Source organism: Penaeus monodon, chromosome 11, assembly GCF_015228065.2.
Source record: "Penaeus monodon isolate SGIC_2016 chromosome 11, NSTDA_Pmon_1, whole genome shotgun sequence".
Lineage (NCBI taxonomy): Eukaryota > Metazoa > Arthropoda > Malacostraca > Decapoda > Penaeidae > Penaeus > Penaeus monodon.
Window position 1 is genome coordinate 14745958 of NC_051396.1, and position 17500 is coordinate 14763457.

At 38.7% G+C, this 17500-nt stretch overlaps 1 protein-coding gene across 4 annotated transcripts in view; it reads left to right on the plus strand.

Moving 5' to 3' along the window:
• The window catches only part of LOC119578769 (low-density lipoprotein receptor-related protein 2-like), a 49251-nt gene that overhangs the window by 15743 nt on the left and 16008 nt on the right, over positions 1-17500 (plus strand). The window contains exon 1 of one of the 4 annotated variants that reach the window (XM_037926389.1): positions 8390-8495. The exons of 1 other annotated variant lie outside the window; for it this stretch is intronic. The gene's annotated coding sequence lies outside the window, so the exon portion shown is untranslated. Of the gene's footprint in view, positions 1-8389; positions 8959-17500 lie in introns of those variants that run through there. 2 more of the 4 variants (XM_037926390.1, XM_037926388.1) reach the window with 2 other exon arrangements.

Genomic DNA, 17500 nt, shown 5'->3' on the forward strand with positions numbered 1-17500 from the left:
ATGCAAATCATTGTTTTATGAACACAGTGCTCAGAAGAACTTGAACTGCATCAATATATCTTATACTCTCTTCTATTCAACGCACTATAGACTATGTAAAACCTAACTATATTATAGGAATATATGCAAATAGGTTATATCTATTCATACATGTATACAGTGTGTATATAAATATATATTAACGCACTAACACACATTCATAAATATATAATAATATATATAATTATATATACATATATACATACATGCATACGTATATATATACATATATATACACACATGTACATATATACATACATATATGTATATATTTACTTACATACATACTTATACACACACACACACACACACACACACACTACACATATATATATATAATATATATATATAATATATATATATGATATATATACATAATTTATACTATATATATTATAATTATATATATATATATACATATATATATATTCATATATATGAGCCTATATGCATCAACACGGAAAGGAGTGCCAGGCGTAACACAGGGTCATATCAACGTAAGCACACTAAGTCAAGCGAAATGATAAGAGCGACACTGTTTCAACCGAATGACGCTCCGAGTCCTCTAGACACCAGTGAATAAAGCCGAAAATCAATAAACCCCCGCCATCGCCCCTGAACACCAGGCCTTAAACCCGACGCAAAACAAAACTAAAACACAAGCGAGAGAGCCCCCCCCCCCCTCCGACTCGCACAGTACCGGCCGCGAGGATCTCTTAGTACTCAGCGAAGAGTCAAGGCCAGCTGAAGGTCACCTGAGGCCCTTAGGCGAGGCACACCTGCCAGGTTCTCGGTGGTTGCGAGGGTGAGGCTGTGGTTACTCGTCGACTTAACTTGTGGTGGAGAACAACCACATAGCTTCCACTTTTCCTTTTAGTTACTCGACAACCTTAATAAACTTCAGCCTTAATGAACTCCAAATGTTTTGAGTAGTACTGTGTGTAGGTGGATTTTGGTTCTGGTGAATAGACTGTGGTATGATTTTTTTTTATTTGGATGCGTCACGAAGTTGCTGTTTTTGCGATGTGAATATCAACAACAACATCCCCATTTTTTTAAAAAAGTGTTTTCGTTGTCCATTTGATGTTGTCATGGAGCTTACGGCAATGGCCTTGTGATGCGAATTTCTTCTTGAAAACTTGTTTACTTCATAAGATATTTCATTAACTTACCATCATCATTTCCATATAATGCTATATCATACATAAATGATTTTTTGTTAGGAAAATATGAATATCGTCATCACCAGTTAACTGTTATCGTCATCATTACTATCATCGCCATCATCACCGGAAGATACTTCAACACCTGTTTTATCAATTTTGTATTACAATCCAGCACGACCATTGACTTTTCTCTCGCTGCCATTGCACGGTATTCGAGCGCCGGATGGCTCTCATGGTGTCAAAGATCAAACAACCGCCACCATTTTCCTGAATGAGTAGGATTTATTGTCACAATTACCCAACAGCAAATGTACGGTTACCATTTTACTCTTTAGTTTGTTCTACTGACATATCTGAGGCAAGTTTTTCGTATAACATTTATAACTAAAACGATGATTGATACCTTTCTTACAGTATCCTTTACCTTGTGATTTTATTACAACGTACTACAAATTATCATAAATATAACATGTGTGTATTTGTGTGTGTGTGTGTGTATGTGTGTGCGTTCACATACACCACCACAACCACACACACCCACACACACCCACACAACCACACACACACACACACACACACACACACAACACACACACACACACACACATACATACATGCTTATGTACATATATGTATGTTTTATATAATCTCCATGAGTAATAGACATTACAGTGTTAACACGTGTCAAGCGCCCTAAAGCGTCTCTGGCATTATGCCAGGCATATGAGGCCCGAAAATTATTGGAAGGCTATTGTATCTATATCCTTGTTTTTCTGTTTGTTTGTTTGTTTTGTTTTCTCTGTCTCTGTGTGCTTTTTTTTCACTTTTCATGGGGCATAATATCTAGGGTTTGTATAAATGCGTATATATTGTTTTTCGTGTTTTTCACGAAAGTTAAAATTTTCCGCAAAATAATTGGTTTCATTAGAAATAATACGTAATTTTTATTTGAGTCTCAGACAAATAGTTGTTAATCAAAATACAAAACCCATAATAAAAAAAAATGTCTTCTCTCTCTCTCTCCTATCCTTTCTCTCTCTCTCCCTCTTCTCTCTCTCCTCTCCCCTTCCCCCTTTTCTCTTTTCCCCCCTCCTTTCCTCCCCCCCCCCCCCCCCCCCCTCTCTTCTCCCCTCTCTCTCTTCCCCCTCTCTCTCCTCCTCTCCTCTCTCTCTCTTCGCTCTCTCTCTCTCTCTCTCCTCTCCTCCTCCCCCCCCCCCCCCTCCTCCTCTTCTTTCCTATATATATATATAAATAAAAATATATATATATATATATTATATATAATAAAATTTTTATTATTTTGTGTGGTGGGTTTTGGGTGTGTGTGTGTGTGTGTGTTTGTGTGTCTGTATAAATGTGTTTGTGTACAATTATGTATCATTTACCACAATAAAAGCTTTGGGTCGAATTATCAACCGAACTTACTTATTCTGCCTCATTTTTTTTTCGCCAGTTGTGATGAAGTGAACCCTAAAGTTACTATTTGTCAGTCCGCTTTCTCTCTTTCCCCTTTTTTCTTTCTTTTTTTCCTCTTTTTTACCAAATTTTATGCACAACATAAATGAGTTCTTTTGCATTCTTTTCGCTTCCATACTGATGTGAAGAATAGATGATTGAAAAAAATAAGTGAATGACTTAACACAAACCAAATAAATGAATAAACAACAACAACAAAAAAAACTACAACAATCATTGAATAAACCAAAATTAAAACCAATCTAAACTAAATCAAAAAACATTTTAGTGTCAAGAAAACAGTGCATGTCTTGAATGGTGGCAGCCAGTCGTCCACGAGGCCATTAGCAGAAGTGGGCAGCGAGTCGTGATGGAAGACAGGGAAACACCGGCTAATTTATGCGTCGTCCCGAGGAAGGGGCGCTTATCCCCGAGCTGTTTTTGTGGGAGGGTTTGTTTGTGGCTGGGATGTATACGAATGCAGGTTTAGACACACACACACACACACACACACACACACACACACACACACACACACACACACACACACACACACACACACACACACACACACACACACATATATATATATATATATATATATATATATATATATATATATATATATATATATATATATATATATATATATTATATATATACATATTCTATTACCGGTAGGTTCATGTTTGAGCCGCCGTGGTCACAGCATGATATTTAATCGTAGTTTACATGTTGTGATGATACTGGAGTACGTGGTAGGGTCCCCAGTTCCTTTCCATTGAGAGTGCCGGTGTTACCTTTTTTAGGTAATCATTCCCTCTATTTATCCGGGCTTGGGACCAGCACTGACTTGGGCTGGCTTGCCCACCCAGTGGCTAGGTAGGCAATCGAGGTGAAGTTCCTTGCCCAAGGAAAGAGAGGGAGAAGAGGGAGAGAGAGAGAGATGAGAGAGAGAGAAGAGAGAGAGAGAGATAGAAGAGAGAAGAGATAAGAAGAGAGATGAATGAGAGAGAGAGATTTAGATGACAATAAAGAGAGAGAGAGATAGAGAGAGAGAGAGAGAGAGATAGCAAGAAATAGAGAGAGAACGAGATGATAGAGAGAGAGAGAGGTGGAAAGGGATAAAGATAAAGAGAGAGAAGAGGATTTACATCACACAAGCATTCTAATTTCACAGTCAAGCTGATATAGCACAAAATTCTAAAGAACATACCGGCTGCTTATACCAACAGTACAAAGATATACAAGACATTCAATTTTATAATATAAGAATATCATAATTACGCTCTGAAGCACAAAAAAAAGAACAAAAATGAAGTCTTATGCACCAAGAACCTTCCTTGAAACGTCGCTGGTGGGAAAAGCAAATAACACATTCGGGTTCGACTTTTGCTTTTTCTCTTTTATTGTCTTTTTCATTTCTCTTTGTTTATCTTTTTTTTTTTATCCTTGTGTACTTTTTTTGGCTAATGATTGTAGTTTGTGTTTGTGTATTAGCATCTCATGTAAATAGGCCTTTGCATTGCTGTATCGTTTTGGGGTTTGATAAGTGATTTGGTGTAGGAGGGGCAACGAGCGTAAAGTTTGTGAAGAAATAGTCTGTGTTTTATGTAAGTTGTTTGTTTGTTTGTTTGTGTGTTGTGTGTGTGTGTGTGTGTGTGTGTGTGTGTGTGTGTGTGTGTGTGTGTGTGTGTGTGTGTACATATGCCATCATATTATGCTCAGCTAAAGCCTGCAAGGAAATTGCAATGCCTATCATATATATTTACATTTAAGTATCTATTACTAAAAATATTTTTGCGTGTTTATGAAGCATGCTGAGTGCAAAACGATGTCAGCTTCAAAGACTTTTGATCACGTATACCCTGACTTTTAATAACAAGACCGAGAAATCATTCTGGTAAAAAAAAAAAAAAAAAAAAAAAAAACGCTTTCACACCTCAGATATTACTAAATATTTGAAGAGGATTAATATTTGCATTATCTTTTATAAAAAGTTAATTTGATGTAAGTATTTCCTTTTGGCAAGGTTCCGGCTCTATAATGTAGAATAAAAACGGGAAAAACGAGAAAGAAAGAAAAAAAAACATACACGGAGATATTCAGAGGTAACACACATGTATGTACGTGTGTGTGTGTGTGTGTGTGTGTGTGTGTGTGTGTGTGTGTGTGTGTGTGTGTGTGTGTGTGTGTGTGTGTGTGTTTGTGCATCTGTGTGTGTGTGTGTGTGTGTGTGTGTGTGTGTGTGTGTGTGTATGTGTGTGTGCGGAGCCTCAAACCACATCCATCAAAAACCAAATAGATCACGCCCGTCTATCGTAAACATCATCAGCCACAACGCACCGCTGACACCCCACCCCCACTCCCCCCACCCCAACCCCCCACTAATCTCACACCTCCCCCCCCCCCCACCACACACCTCATCGTGTATACTCGCGTCTTCTTTTCATCTTCCTCTTCCTTCTCCCTCTTCTTGTCTCTTCCTTTTTTGTTTATTCTTTCATTTTCTTCGTTATTTTCCTCTTTTTTTCCCTTCCTCTTACTTTTTTCTCTTCTTCTTACTCCTCCTACTCTTCCTCGCTCTTTCTGTTCTTCCTCTTTCTTTCTCTCTATTGTCACACCTTCCTCTCTCTCTCTCTCTCCTCTCTCTCTCTCTCTCCCTCTCTCTCTCTCTCTCTCTCTCTCTCTCTCTCTCTCTCTCTCCCCTATTCCGCTTCTTCTTTTCTCTGTACTCCTTCTTCTGCTTCCTTCTTTCTCTTTTTTACTCTATTCGTTATCCTTCCTCCTCTTGTTTCATCCTCCCTCCTCCTCTTCCTTCTTCTTTCCTCTTCCTCTTCCTTTTTCATTAATCCCTCCTTCTCTTCTTCCTTCCCCCTTCCTCGTTCCTTGTCTTCCTCATCCTACTTCCTTCCTCCGCCTCTTCCTTCTTCCATCCTTCTTTCTCATCTTCCTCTTCCTAATTCCTTCCTCCTTCCTCCTCCTCCTCTCTTCCTACTTCCTCCTTCCTTTTCCTCTTCCTCCCCTTTCTCTTCCCTCTTCCTTCCTCCTCTTCCTACCTCCTTCCTCCTTCCTCCTTCTCCTCTTCCTACTTCCTCCTTTCTTTTCCTCTTCCTCCTTCTTCTTCCTTCCTCCTCTTCCTCTTCCTACTCGCGTGGGTGTAGCAAGACCGCTCGTGACGTTTCCTCCTCCTCCGTGTTCGCTGTATCGGGGTCTAGCAACACATTTCCAGGGTCAAGTTCAGGGCACCCGAGGGATTGGCTCCCCCCTCCCCCCCTTGATCTTCCCTCCCTCCCTCCGTTCCTCTCCCTTCTCCCTCTCCCTTATCTATCTTTTTCTCCCTCTCCTTTATCTATATTTTTCTCTCTTTTCCTTATTTTTCTTTTTCTCCCTCATCCAAGCCTCCTTCTTTCGTCTCTCTCTCTCTTCACTATCATTCTTTCTTCCCTTTGGGTTTTTATTTATTTATTTTTTTCTCGTCTAGTCTCCCCTCTCCATTCTCCCTCTTTCATCTATCTGTGTCTCATTTCCCTCGTTCATCTTTCTTCTTTCTCTTCTCCTGCAATTATCTCTCCCTTTCCCTTCTCCCCTTTTCTTTCTCTCTTGATTGTTATTGATTTTTCACTCTCCTTCATTCATCTATCTCTACCCCTCTCCCCTTTCCCTCCCCCATTTCCTTCTCTCTCGATTATCTTTGCCTTTCCCCTCTTCCTCATTCGTTTATCCCAACCCTTCTCCCTATCCACCCATCCCCTCTCTCCTCTCCCTCTTCACTTCACACTGTCCTTCATCTCTTCATCCTTCTCCCCCTCCCCTCCCTCTCCCTCTCTCCTCCCTCCCCCCCTCTCCAGCTTCCTACCTCCCCCTCCCTATTCATCCAACTTTATCCCCTTCCCCCTTTCCTCACCCATTCATCCCTCCCCCACTCCCCCTCCCTCCCTCCCCCCTTTCTCCTCTTTCCACCCTCATCGAAAGCTAGACGAAAAAAGAACTTTTTTTTTGTCTTTTTTTTTTTTATTCTGATCACATTTCAAAGGAGGAGATGAGAGAGACGGGGAGGGCGCGGGGGGGGGGGGGTCATCGGTGGAGGGAGGGGAAGGTGTTGGAGGAAAGGGGTAAGAGGGAGGGACAGTTAGGGGGGAGCAAGATGACGGAGGACAAGGGGGTGGGGAGAGTAGTGGAGGGTAACGGAGAGAGGGAAGGGGGTTGGGGGTTAGTGAAGGAAGGGAGGGAGTGGTGGAAGGGGGGGAGGGTAAGGGATAAAGCAGGGAGAAGGGGTAAAGGTCTAACCGGGGAGGGGGGGAGAGGAGGAGGGAGTGGCTAAGGGAGGAGGGGGTTAAGGGTTAGCTGGGAAGGGGGGGGGAAGGCGAGAGGGACTAGCAAGGGAGGGTAAAGGAGGGAAGAGGGTAAAGGAGTGGCGGGGGAGGGGGAGGGGAGATGTGATGGGGGAGGGGGAGTGAGCAATTACGCAAAAAAAAAATCGCTAGCAAAAAAAAAAAACAGTTGTCATAAAGTTAGTGAGATAACAATTGGCCGTATTTTTTTTTTCTACGTCTTTCTCCTCGTGTTTTATCAATGCTATTCCATCCCCTCTTTCTTCCTCTTGATTTCTCTTCGTGTTTACTTCGCCTTCGTCTTCTTTTTGTTTCCCCTTCGTCTTTCTTCTTTGTGAATCACTAATGCACCTCATTTCTAAAGCTCAAGGCCTAAGACTGCATTCCATCGTAAATAGAGGATGGGATTCCCTTTTTTCATAAATCACGATCTTCTTTTCATCCACAATAATCAAAACCAACTTTTAAAATCTTATCCGTGTCAGCATAATTTACTTTTTCCTCTCCAGCCTCTAATAATTCCAATTTCAAATATCTCACTTCCTCAACTTGCAATTCCTTCAGTTTCCCCCTAATCTTTTTTGTTTTCTTTTCTTTTTTTTTCTTTTTTTTTCTCTCTCTCTCTTCAAGCTCCATGTTTCTGATGTTTATTTTTGCGTTTATTTCTAACCTTGATCTGAAACCACAATTCTTCTCATTCTTCTCATCTGCTTTTGTGTTCGTATGTAATTATTGTTTTTGTTATTACCATTATTATTGTTATCGTGATGATTAACTATATCACTGCAGTGATCATTTTTAATATTATTGTTGCCGTTCGTATCATCCTTATCATTAGGGTTATGTTATGATAGTAATATGTTAATATTACAGGTCCAGATGACGATGATGATGATGATGATGATGATGATGATGATGATGATGATGATGATGATGATGATGATGATGATGATGATGATGATGATGATGATGATGATGATGGTGTTGATGATGGTGATGATGATGATGATGATGATGATGATGATTATATTGGATAACAAAAACTACCCCGATAACAAGAAATGTAATTCAATTATTTCATCATCATCATTAGTGTCACATTGTTGCCATAACTCATTTTCTGTTAATTGAATACCTATCTATGCAAATTGATTACGACCACGATGCATTAGTCTTGCCCTAGATGTAAAAACTACAAAAAGGTACAAAATTCAATTATTATAGACCAAAGCAAAGGTCGAATAACTGCATATATGTAAGTTTGAAACCTAAAGAATGTCGTAGGAAAATGTGATTTTAAAAATAATGATAAAAGAACCAGAAAATGACGGAGTACCTATTCTCAAGCGTCGAGAGCGGCCCGGAGATGACCGCCTTCCCTCCGACTTCATCTTCAGTCGTAATCTTGAAGTGTGGACGAGAGGACGCGGCTGCTCGCTCTCCGTCTTCTCGCTGAGGGGGTCGTGTCTCTCCCTCTCCCTCTCCCTCTTTGGTTCTTCAGGTTATTTATCATCTCCCCTCCCCCCCCCCTTTTTATTGTCCCATTTTAATTCAGTAATTCAGGTATGTCGCTGGATCCATCTTTTGTTGTTGTTGTTGTTCGTCTGCGTGAGGTATGTCGATTATACAACCCGGTTTTAAGGTTTGGGTTCAAATCGGGTTATGTTTTGGCGTGGGAGTGACAAAGCATCACCTCTGAGATACCTGATTTTTATGTAAATTAAACAGTGCATGACACAAGAAAAAAGAAAACAACGTCATCATTTCATTCATTGCGTTTTTATAACTCTAGCATAAAAAGCCACTTTGTCCCATAAAACACTAAGTGTGGGGTAATGACCATTAGGGTTGTCGAGATGGAACCAGATCTCCTTGACACGTGCCCTTTTTGTTTGTTTGTATTTGTCGTTGTGTGATTATTTCCCTTGGCGTCGGTGTTATTTCGTTTCTTTTAAAGTGTGTAGGTGAGTATTATATTCATATTAGTAAAATGATACATAGATATATTAACTTTACAAGTATTTGGATTCTAAGAGAGATCACACACACTCATACGTTATAAGCACGTGTGTGTGTGTGTGTGTGTGTGTGTGTGTGTGTGTGTGTGTGTGTGTGTGTGTGTGTGTGTGTGTGTGTGTGTGTGTGTGTGTGTGTGTGCGTGCGTGCGTGCGTGCGTGCGTGCGTGCGTGCGTGCGTGCGTGCGATCATAATCTGACAGAGAATCATGTGACAGAAATATCTTTTTCATATCACTGCATCACACACACCAAAGATGAAGATGGGCTAATTACCCACTTTTTTTTCCCAGCGATGCCGATGAGTCTCACCGAAAATAAAAACAAACAAGCTCTTTTCTTGCTGCCTTTGAGGAAAACCGCAAATGCTCAGTCTACTTCACGGTTCCGCATTGTGTGTGTGAATCCAATCCTACACCGCGTCTCTCTCTCCTCTCTCTCTCTCTCTCTCTCTCTCTCTCTATCTCTCTTCCTTTCTCTCTCATCTATCTCTTTATCTCTTCCTATCTATCTCTCTTCATCTCTCATCTTCTCTATTTCTCTATCTCTCTCTCTCTCTCTTCTCTCTCTCTCTCTCTCTCTCTCTCTCTCTCTCCTCTTTCTCTCTCTCTCTCTCTCTCTTCTCTCTTCTCCTCTCTCTCTCTCCTCTCTCTCTCTCTCTCTCTCTCTCTCTCCTCTCTCTCTCTCCTCTCTCTCTCCTCTCCTCTCTCTCTCTCTCTCTCTCTCTCTCTCTCCTCTCTCTCCTCCTCTCCCTCTCTCTCTCTCTCTCTCTCTCACTCTCTCTCTCGCGCTCTCTCTCTCATCTCTCACATACATTCTATTCTCAGATTATTCCGACGTTTATTAACCTGTAAAACGGCAAGTACAAAAGAATATTATAATTATTGTTATTTGGGAGAAGGAACTTTTTTTCTTTTCTTTTCTTTTACTGTGGCGTTAGTGGAGGGGTTGGTGTGTTTGATAGCTTGGGTGATTTTAGATTTAAACACACCCGGTAGTGGGAACTCAGGCGCGCGCACGCAGATAAGCACATACATCCATACCCCACCCCCACGCACGCATAGCCACACACACACACACACACACACACACACACACACACACACACACACACACACACACACACACACACACACACACACACACACACACAAAGAGGTAGAGAGAGAGAGAGAGAGAGAGAGAGAGAGAGAGAGAGAGAGAGAGAGAGAGAGAGAGAGAGAGAGATACAGATAGACAGACAGACAGGCAGAGACAGAGCGAGAGAGATGAAAAGAAAAAAATAACGTAATAACAACCAAGAAAAATAAATAACGCAAGACAGGCGTGTGTGTGTGAGTGGACGATCAAACAGTGAGGCAGGGAGAGACAAATACACACGTGCATCTATCAACCAGTCAGTCTAACTATTTATCTACCTATCAGCACACAAATCCAGACACTCACAAACCTCAAATTATGCTGAATCGATTTTGTGTCCAATTTATATATATATATATATATATATATATATATATATATATATATATTTTTTTTTTTTTTTTTTTTTCTTTTTTTTTTTTTATGCTTGTTCGCTTTTACAAAAATTGGGAAATGGTATATTTCAGTATTAAAGAAAACGTGTAATGGTATATTTCAGTATGAAAGAAAACGGGTAATTGTATATTTCAGTATTAAAGAAAACGGATACTTGGTATATTTCAGTATTAAAGAAGATGCATATGTAAATATTCAAAATGCCAACTCACCCAGTGTTTTCTCTCGTTAGTGTCACAGTGAATAAAAAAAAGATTAATTTACATGTTATTCCTGGACTCGCAAGATACCTGACTTCAAGGCTTCCGATTGTAGAATATATATTAGTGTTATCATCACCAGTATCATTGCCCACTAACATTTCATTTATTTATTTATCTATCTATTTATCTTATAGTTCTTAGTATCAGCATCATTGTTAGTATCAGGACTAGGGAATCATCATCTGTACTTTTACACTGTAGAGTTACCGTGCACAGGGGTTTATGTTATATAAACCGATTGCTGCAACCACTAGGAAAACTGCAGTTAAACTAAATGCATTATCTCTAGTGGTCCTGGTCATGAAATCTACTGCCTAATCAGCGAATATTGCTTGAAAGTGCCGCCGGTATAGCTAGGTAAGATAGAGGGGGAGGGGGTGGACGACAGGAGGGATAGGGGGAAGAAGAAGAGGGAGAGGGGGATGGAGAATTAGGAAAAGGAGGAGGACGAGGAAAAAGAGGAATTGCAGAAGAAGAAAAGTAGGGTACCTTTTCCCGCAGCGCTTTTGGCAGTATTTTTAAGACGCAATTCAAGTGTAAAAGTTTTGGCGGTCCTACCGGACTATTGTTAACATGTTATCATAATCATATTGTCATTATTACCAATTTTCATATATTTTATCACTAAGCGTGTTAATACCCCTAAAACTCTCATCACCGTCATATTTAATATCACTATCACTACCATCATCTTCGTTTCAAAATCATTATTACTGTCACCATTGTCACCATCATCAACATAAGCATCATTATATCATCATCACCATAAGTATCATTATATCATTATAGATGATACACACACTGATACGTAAAACATTTAATTTTTATTCTGTCGCTTAAAAGACTCAACGAACGTAAGACTTTTAAATCACATAAGATATTGTTACCGACTAATTTTTCTTATGATCTCAGATAATTGCGCTACCTAAAAGTATTAACGTAGAATTAAAATCAACAAAATCATGAAATCCAGTTCATGAAAACCGTCTCAAAGTCAAGGTCAGCGTTGCCAGCACAGAGCAGAAAAAAATGTAAATCCTTAATGCAGGGTTGCAAGCATTCAGGATGACCGTGAACTTGGAGAAGTCGTAAAGATTGAGATAAAATGTTTAGTGAAAAAAAAGAATAGGAGGAGGAGAGGATGGAAGGAGGAGAGGATGGAAGAGGAGGAGAAAGAGGAAGGAAGACAGGAATGAAAGAAGGAAGCAAGGAAGGAAGGAAGCAAGAAAGGAAGGGTGGTACAAGGGAGGAGGGAGGAAGAGAAGGAACTGTGAGAAGGAGGAGGAAGAAGAGGTAGAGGGGAGGAGGAGGAAAAGAGAGGGAGAAAATGGCGAGGAGGGGAGGGAAAACGAAAGAAGAGGGAAATTTCAGAAAAAAAGTAGGAGCAAAATAAATAAGGCAAGTGAGATAGAAGAACGAGAAGGAGAAGGATGAAGGAATCGGAGAAAGAGAAGAAGAGGAAGAGGACGAAAATAGGAAGAAGGAGAAAGGAAGAACAAAAGCACAGTCGATAATGAAAGGAAGTGGAAATATGAAAAGAGGAAACAGAAAAGAACAAACAATAAAAAAATACGTTTATCTGCAATTAAAGAAAATATTGCACGATCGGATAGAAGAAAAATACATTGTATAAATAGACTTTGGTTTAATGGTCGTCGCACTGTACACATTTTCTTTTCTGTAGTGAAAAAATAAGGTATATTTCTGTTCATTCACCTTCTCCTTCGAGTAAAATATGTGCGTTGTCATCGCCGAAAATGACGGTCCGTTAATGCTAACAAATGAATAAACACACACACACACACACACACACACACACACACACACACACACACACACACACACACACACACACACACACACACACACACACACACTCTCTCTCTCTCTCTCTCTCTCTCTCTCTCTCTCTCTCTCTCTCTCTCTCTCTCTCTCACTCACTCACTCACTCACTCACTCACTCACTCACTCACTCACTCACTCACTCACTCACTCACACACACCACACACACACACACACACACACACACACACACACACACACACACACACACACACACACACACACACACACACACACGCACGCACACACACACACGCACGCACACACACACACACACACACATTAATTAATAACAATTAGTAGATTTCTCAACTTCTTGGAGCAAAATTTCCAAACACACATTTTTCGTACTTCACGTTTTAATTCAGATAAAAAAAATAATAAATATCCACTAATTTTCCATACTAATCAGTCGTACCTGAATTTAAGCCGCGGTTCAGCACTGTACATCATGAATAGTAACCTTAGATAGAGCACACTTATATTCCCATATAAGTGCTGCACGTAAACACCACGCTGGTTCTCCTCAGTAGATTTAGTTATAAAAAAATCAAACATATTAGATAGCTTCATATAACCATATTATTACAAGCAACAAGTCTTATGTAGTTACTGATTATCTACATCACACAAATTTTACTGCATAAAAACTTAGGGTGACTTTTTCACTCTTAAAAACAGACATAGATAGATACTCAGATAGATAGGCTAATATGTAAACAGAATGCATTGAATAAGGAAACAAAGATAAGAAATAAATGCGTATTACCAAAAACTAGAATCATAATATCAGAAATACAACAACACATTCAAAATAAGAACAAAAAACACAGCAAAGTACCTCAAAAAAAAAAAAGAAACACCAAAAATAAAAAGTTAATAAAAAGAAAGAAAGAAAAAAGCATAACGTATGAAGCGAGGTCCAAGGAGAATCAACGCCCGATTCTCCTAATAACCGACGGCAGAGGACGACTCCTGTGCAGGGTCACTAGCACTCACAAGGTCGTACTCATCACCGGGACGACCACCTCGCACTCAAGGACAGCCTCTCCGGAGCGCGTAGGTCAAGATGCCCCGGCCAGGGTACGTGAGTGAATGTAGGGAGAGAGAGAGATAAGATGAGGAGGAGAGAATTTGTAAGAGCAAGATGGTGATGATGCTGAGGAGGATTATGTAAAAACACTAATGGTGATGATATAGAGGATGATGATAATGAAGAGGACAATGATAACAAATACAAAACAATAATGGTAGTGGTGGTGGTAGCAGTAGTAATACTAATAATGATTTCGATAATAATGATAACTATAGCAAGGATAATAATAATCCTAGTGATAATTAAACACATAGTAATAGCAATAGTGATAATGGTTATACAATCGCGACAACAATGGATATTTAGACTTAAATACGATCATCATTATTTCATCATTGTTATTGCCATACCTATTACTAACAATACAACTGTGACCAGTGTCATTGATATTGCAAATTATATCTATGATAATTTAATGTCAACAGCAATTGTAAGATCAATAATTCTTTCAACAGAAGAGCATATAAAAAACGATAAAACTTAATGTGCAAGACTTAAAAAGAGGTGGCGAGAAATAAACGTTAAATTTAACTTGGCGTCATTATAATTTTCATCATTATTTATTCTTGGTTTGCCGGAACTAAATATTATCTCATTTTCTTCCTTCCTCAGTTTACCTTGAAATTTTTCCATCCTCTTTTTTAAATACTTCCGCCATATACTTCAACTTCCCATTTTCTATCCCCTTTTATATTAGAATCCCCTTCCTAACCTACCCATAAAGAAAATGGGCTTTCCAGGATTCAGATGAGCAAATATTGTCCTGTTTACAAAAGAACGGTTTTTAAAGGCTAAGAAGGTCATTGCCCTGTCATCACTTTTCAAAAATCATCTCTGCTGTTATCTCACTACTTTACTAACACAAATTCCTCTTATCATATTGTGATAATGATGGTAAAGGTTAGAATATTAACAGTGATGTAAAATGTTATTAAGGGTGATGATGGTAATGATAATAACATTGTTAATACTCCCGTTGATAAATTTATAATTATCATTATTATTATTATTATTATTATTATTATTATTATCATTATTTTTTTTTTGTTGTTATTATTATCATTATTATTATTAATATTATCATGATTATTATTATTGTTATTAAAATCATCATCATCATCATCATCATCATCATCATCATTCATCATTCATCATTATGTTATCATATTATTATATCATTTATTTATTATCTTATTCTCTTATTGTTTATGCTTGTTATTATTATTATATTATCTTATTGTTATTTTATTATAAATTATATATCATGATATGTTGTATTACTGTATGTTATTATAAATGTATCATTATCTTATAATATATGCAATGTATGTATATGATATATAATTATGTATGATAATATATATACGATGATATAGTGTGTGGTATATATGTGTTAATGATAATATACAATGGTGAAATGTAATAATATGATGATAACGTAATGATAATGATACGATAAGATGATGATGATGATGATGATGATGATGATGATGATGGTGGTGGTGGTGGTGGTGGTGATGATGATGATGATGATGATGATCATTATCATGATGATGATGATCATCATGGTGATGATCATTATAATGATAATGATAATGATGATGATTATGATAATAATAAAGATAACGATGAATGATGATGATGATGATGATATAATCATGATAATAATGATGATAATGATGACGATAACGATAACGATAATGATGATAATGATAATGACAGTGATAACGATAGTGATAATGATAAAGATGAAGACGACGGTGGTAATGATTATAATGATAATGGTGATGATAATGATGTCGATGATAATGGTGATGATGATGAAGTATATATAGATAAAAATAAACACCAGATATAATGATAACCAAAACAACCATTACCATACAAAAAGGCCTCTTTTACAGAGACCCACCTCAGGTACACGCCTCGCGGGGTCTTGCCTTAACATCAAAAGCGATCGTTTGCCTCACCCCCTCAAGACGTCTCAGGGTTAAAGCTTCCATCTGAGAGCTGTTGGAGATTGTTGTGTGTGTGTGTGTGTGTGTGTGTGTGTGTGTGTGTGTGTGTGTGTGTGTGTGTGTGTGTGTGTGTGTGTGTGTGTGTGTGTGTGTGTGTGTGTGTTTGTGATTGTAGTGTGTATGTGTGTATATATGGATACATGTGTGATTATAGAAACGTATGTACATGCAGGTACGCATACAGGCGAGTACACACACGATATTTCAGAGACATGGTATACCTACACATTTATATGCAATCACGTACATAAAATATAAAAAGATAAATAGAGATACACAGACGGACTTCTGTACACAACAAACACATCATACAGACATACATATACACAGACAACCAACAGACATATAAAGAAAACCATTTAACATAAAAAATAACGTAAACACACATGCACAGATTCAGACATTAAGACAACTGAAACTCCAGCCATCTTTACCATCCGAACACGTGATTCTTGTCCACGCTGAAGAATACGAAACACTTAAAAGCAACAAACTTGTACTTTAACCTTCACCTTCACCACACCCCGGGCAGGGAAGGAGAGGGGTGGGGGAGTGGCATGGTGGGGGGGAGGTTCCAGGAGGAGGGGGGGAAGGAATAGTGACGTCAACATCCGGGTACTAAAACACACCAGCACGGGAGGCGTTTTCTGTGATCACTGTAACTTTTTTTTTTTTTATTGACGTCATGTAGCGTTCTCGAGGAGATAAGAAAGAGGAAAAGGAATATGATGCGCTTATTTTCAGATTGGATGCAACCGGATTTAGGTATCTGTAACACATATATAATACACACAGACATACATGTATGCATACATATACACATACATACGTACATTTAAATATATATAAATTCACACACACACACACACACACACACACACACACACACACACACACACACACACACACACACACACACACACACACACACACACATATATATATATATATATATATATATATATATATATATATATATACATATAAATGTAGGAAAGGTATGAGTGAGAATGAATATCTTCACAATACAAGGTATGTATTTGACCGGTCTCGATTATATATTCGTTACAAATACATACAATAACGAAATTACAGATTATATATATATATATATATATATATATATATATATATATATATATATATATTTATATATATATCAGACATGAGCTGACGAGACACCTGACGACCGTGACCTCCCACTCATTGTCCTTATAATTGCTGCCACGATCTTGGATAGTTTGAATCTACCCGATGCTGTGTTGACATTATTCTCCGTCGCGATTTATGCAGCTTCCATACTTTTTCTTTTCTGTTTGTTCAGTCCTCCATGGACTATTTCTGCTTCCTTCCAGTACGTTAGATGTCCAGCTTCGTCTACATCTACCACCATAGCGTTGGATGTCCTATGGCGTCAGCTCGATGTTCGCTGATCCTGGTGCTGAAAACACGGCCTGTTTCACCAAAGTATGCTTTATCGCATCTACTGCAGAGTATGCGATATACATCACTGTTAGGTTTGTTTTCTGGCTGCTTCCTGTCTCATATTATGTCATGTATCTTTTTCCGAGATGTACTGGCGATTCTCACAGTACTGCCGAAGTATCTGCTGATCGCCTGGGAAATGTTACATGGCGGTAATATGAGAAAATTATTAGAAGAGGGTGCAGGGTCTGATCTTGTGACTATGTTCTCCGACTTCTTTCTGAGGTTTACAGGAAGCCTCTGGGATATT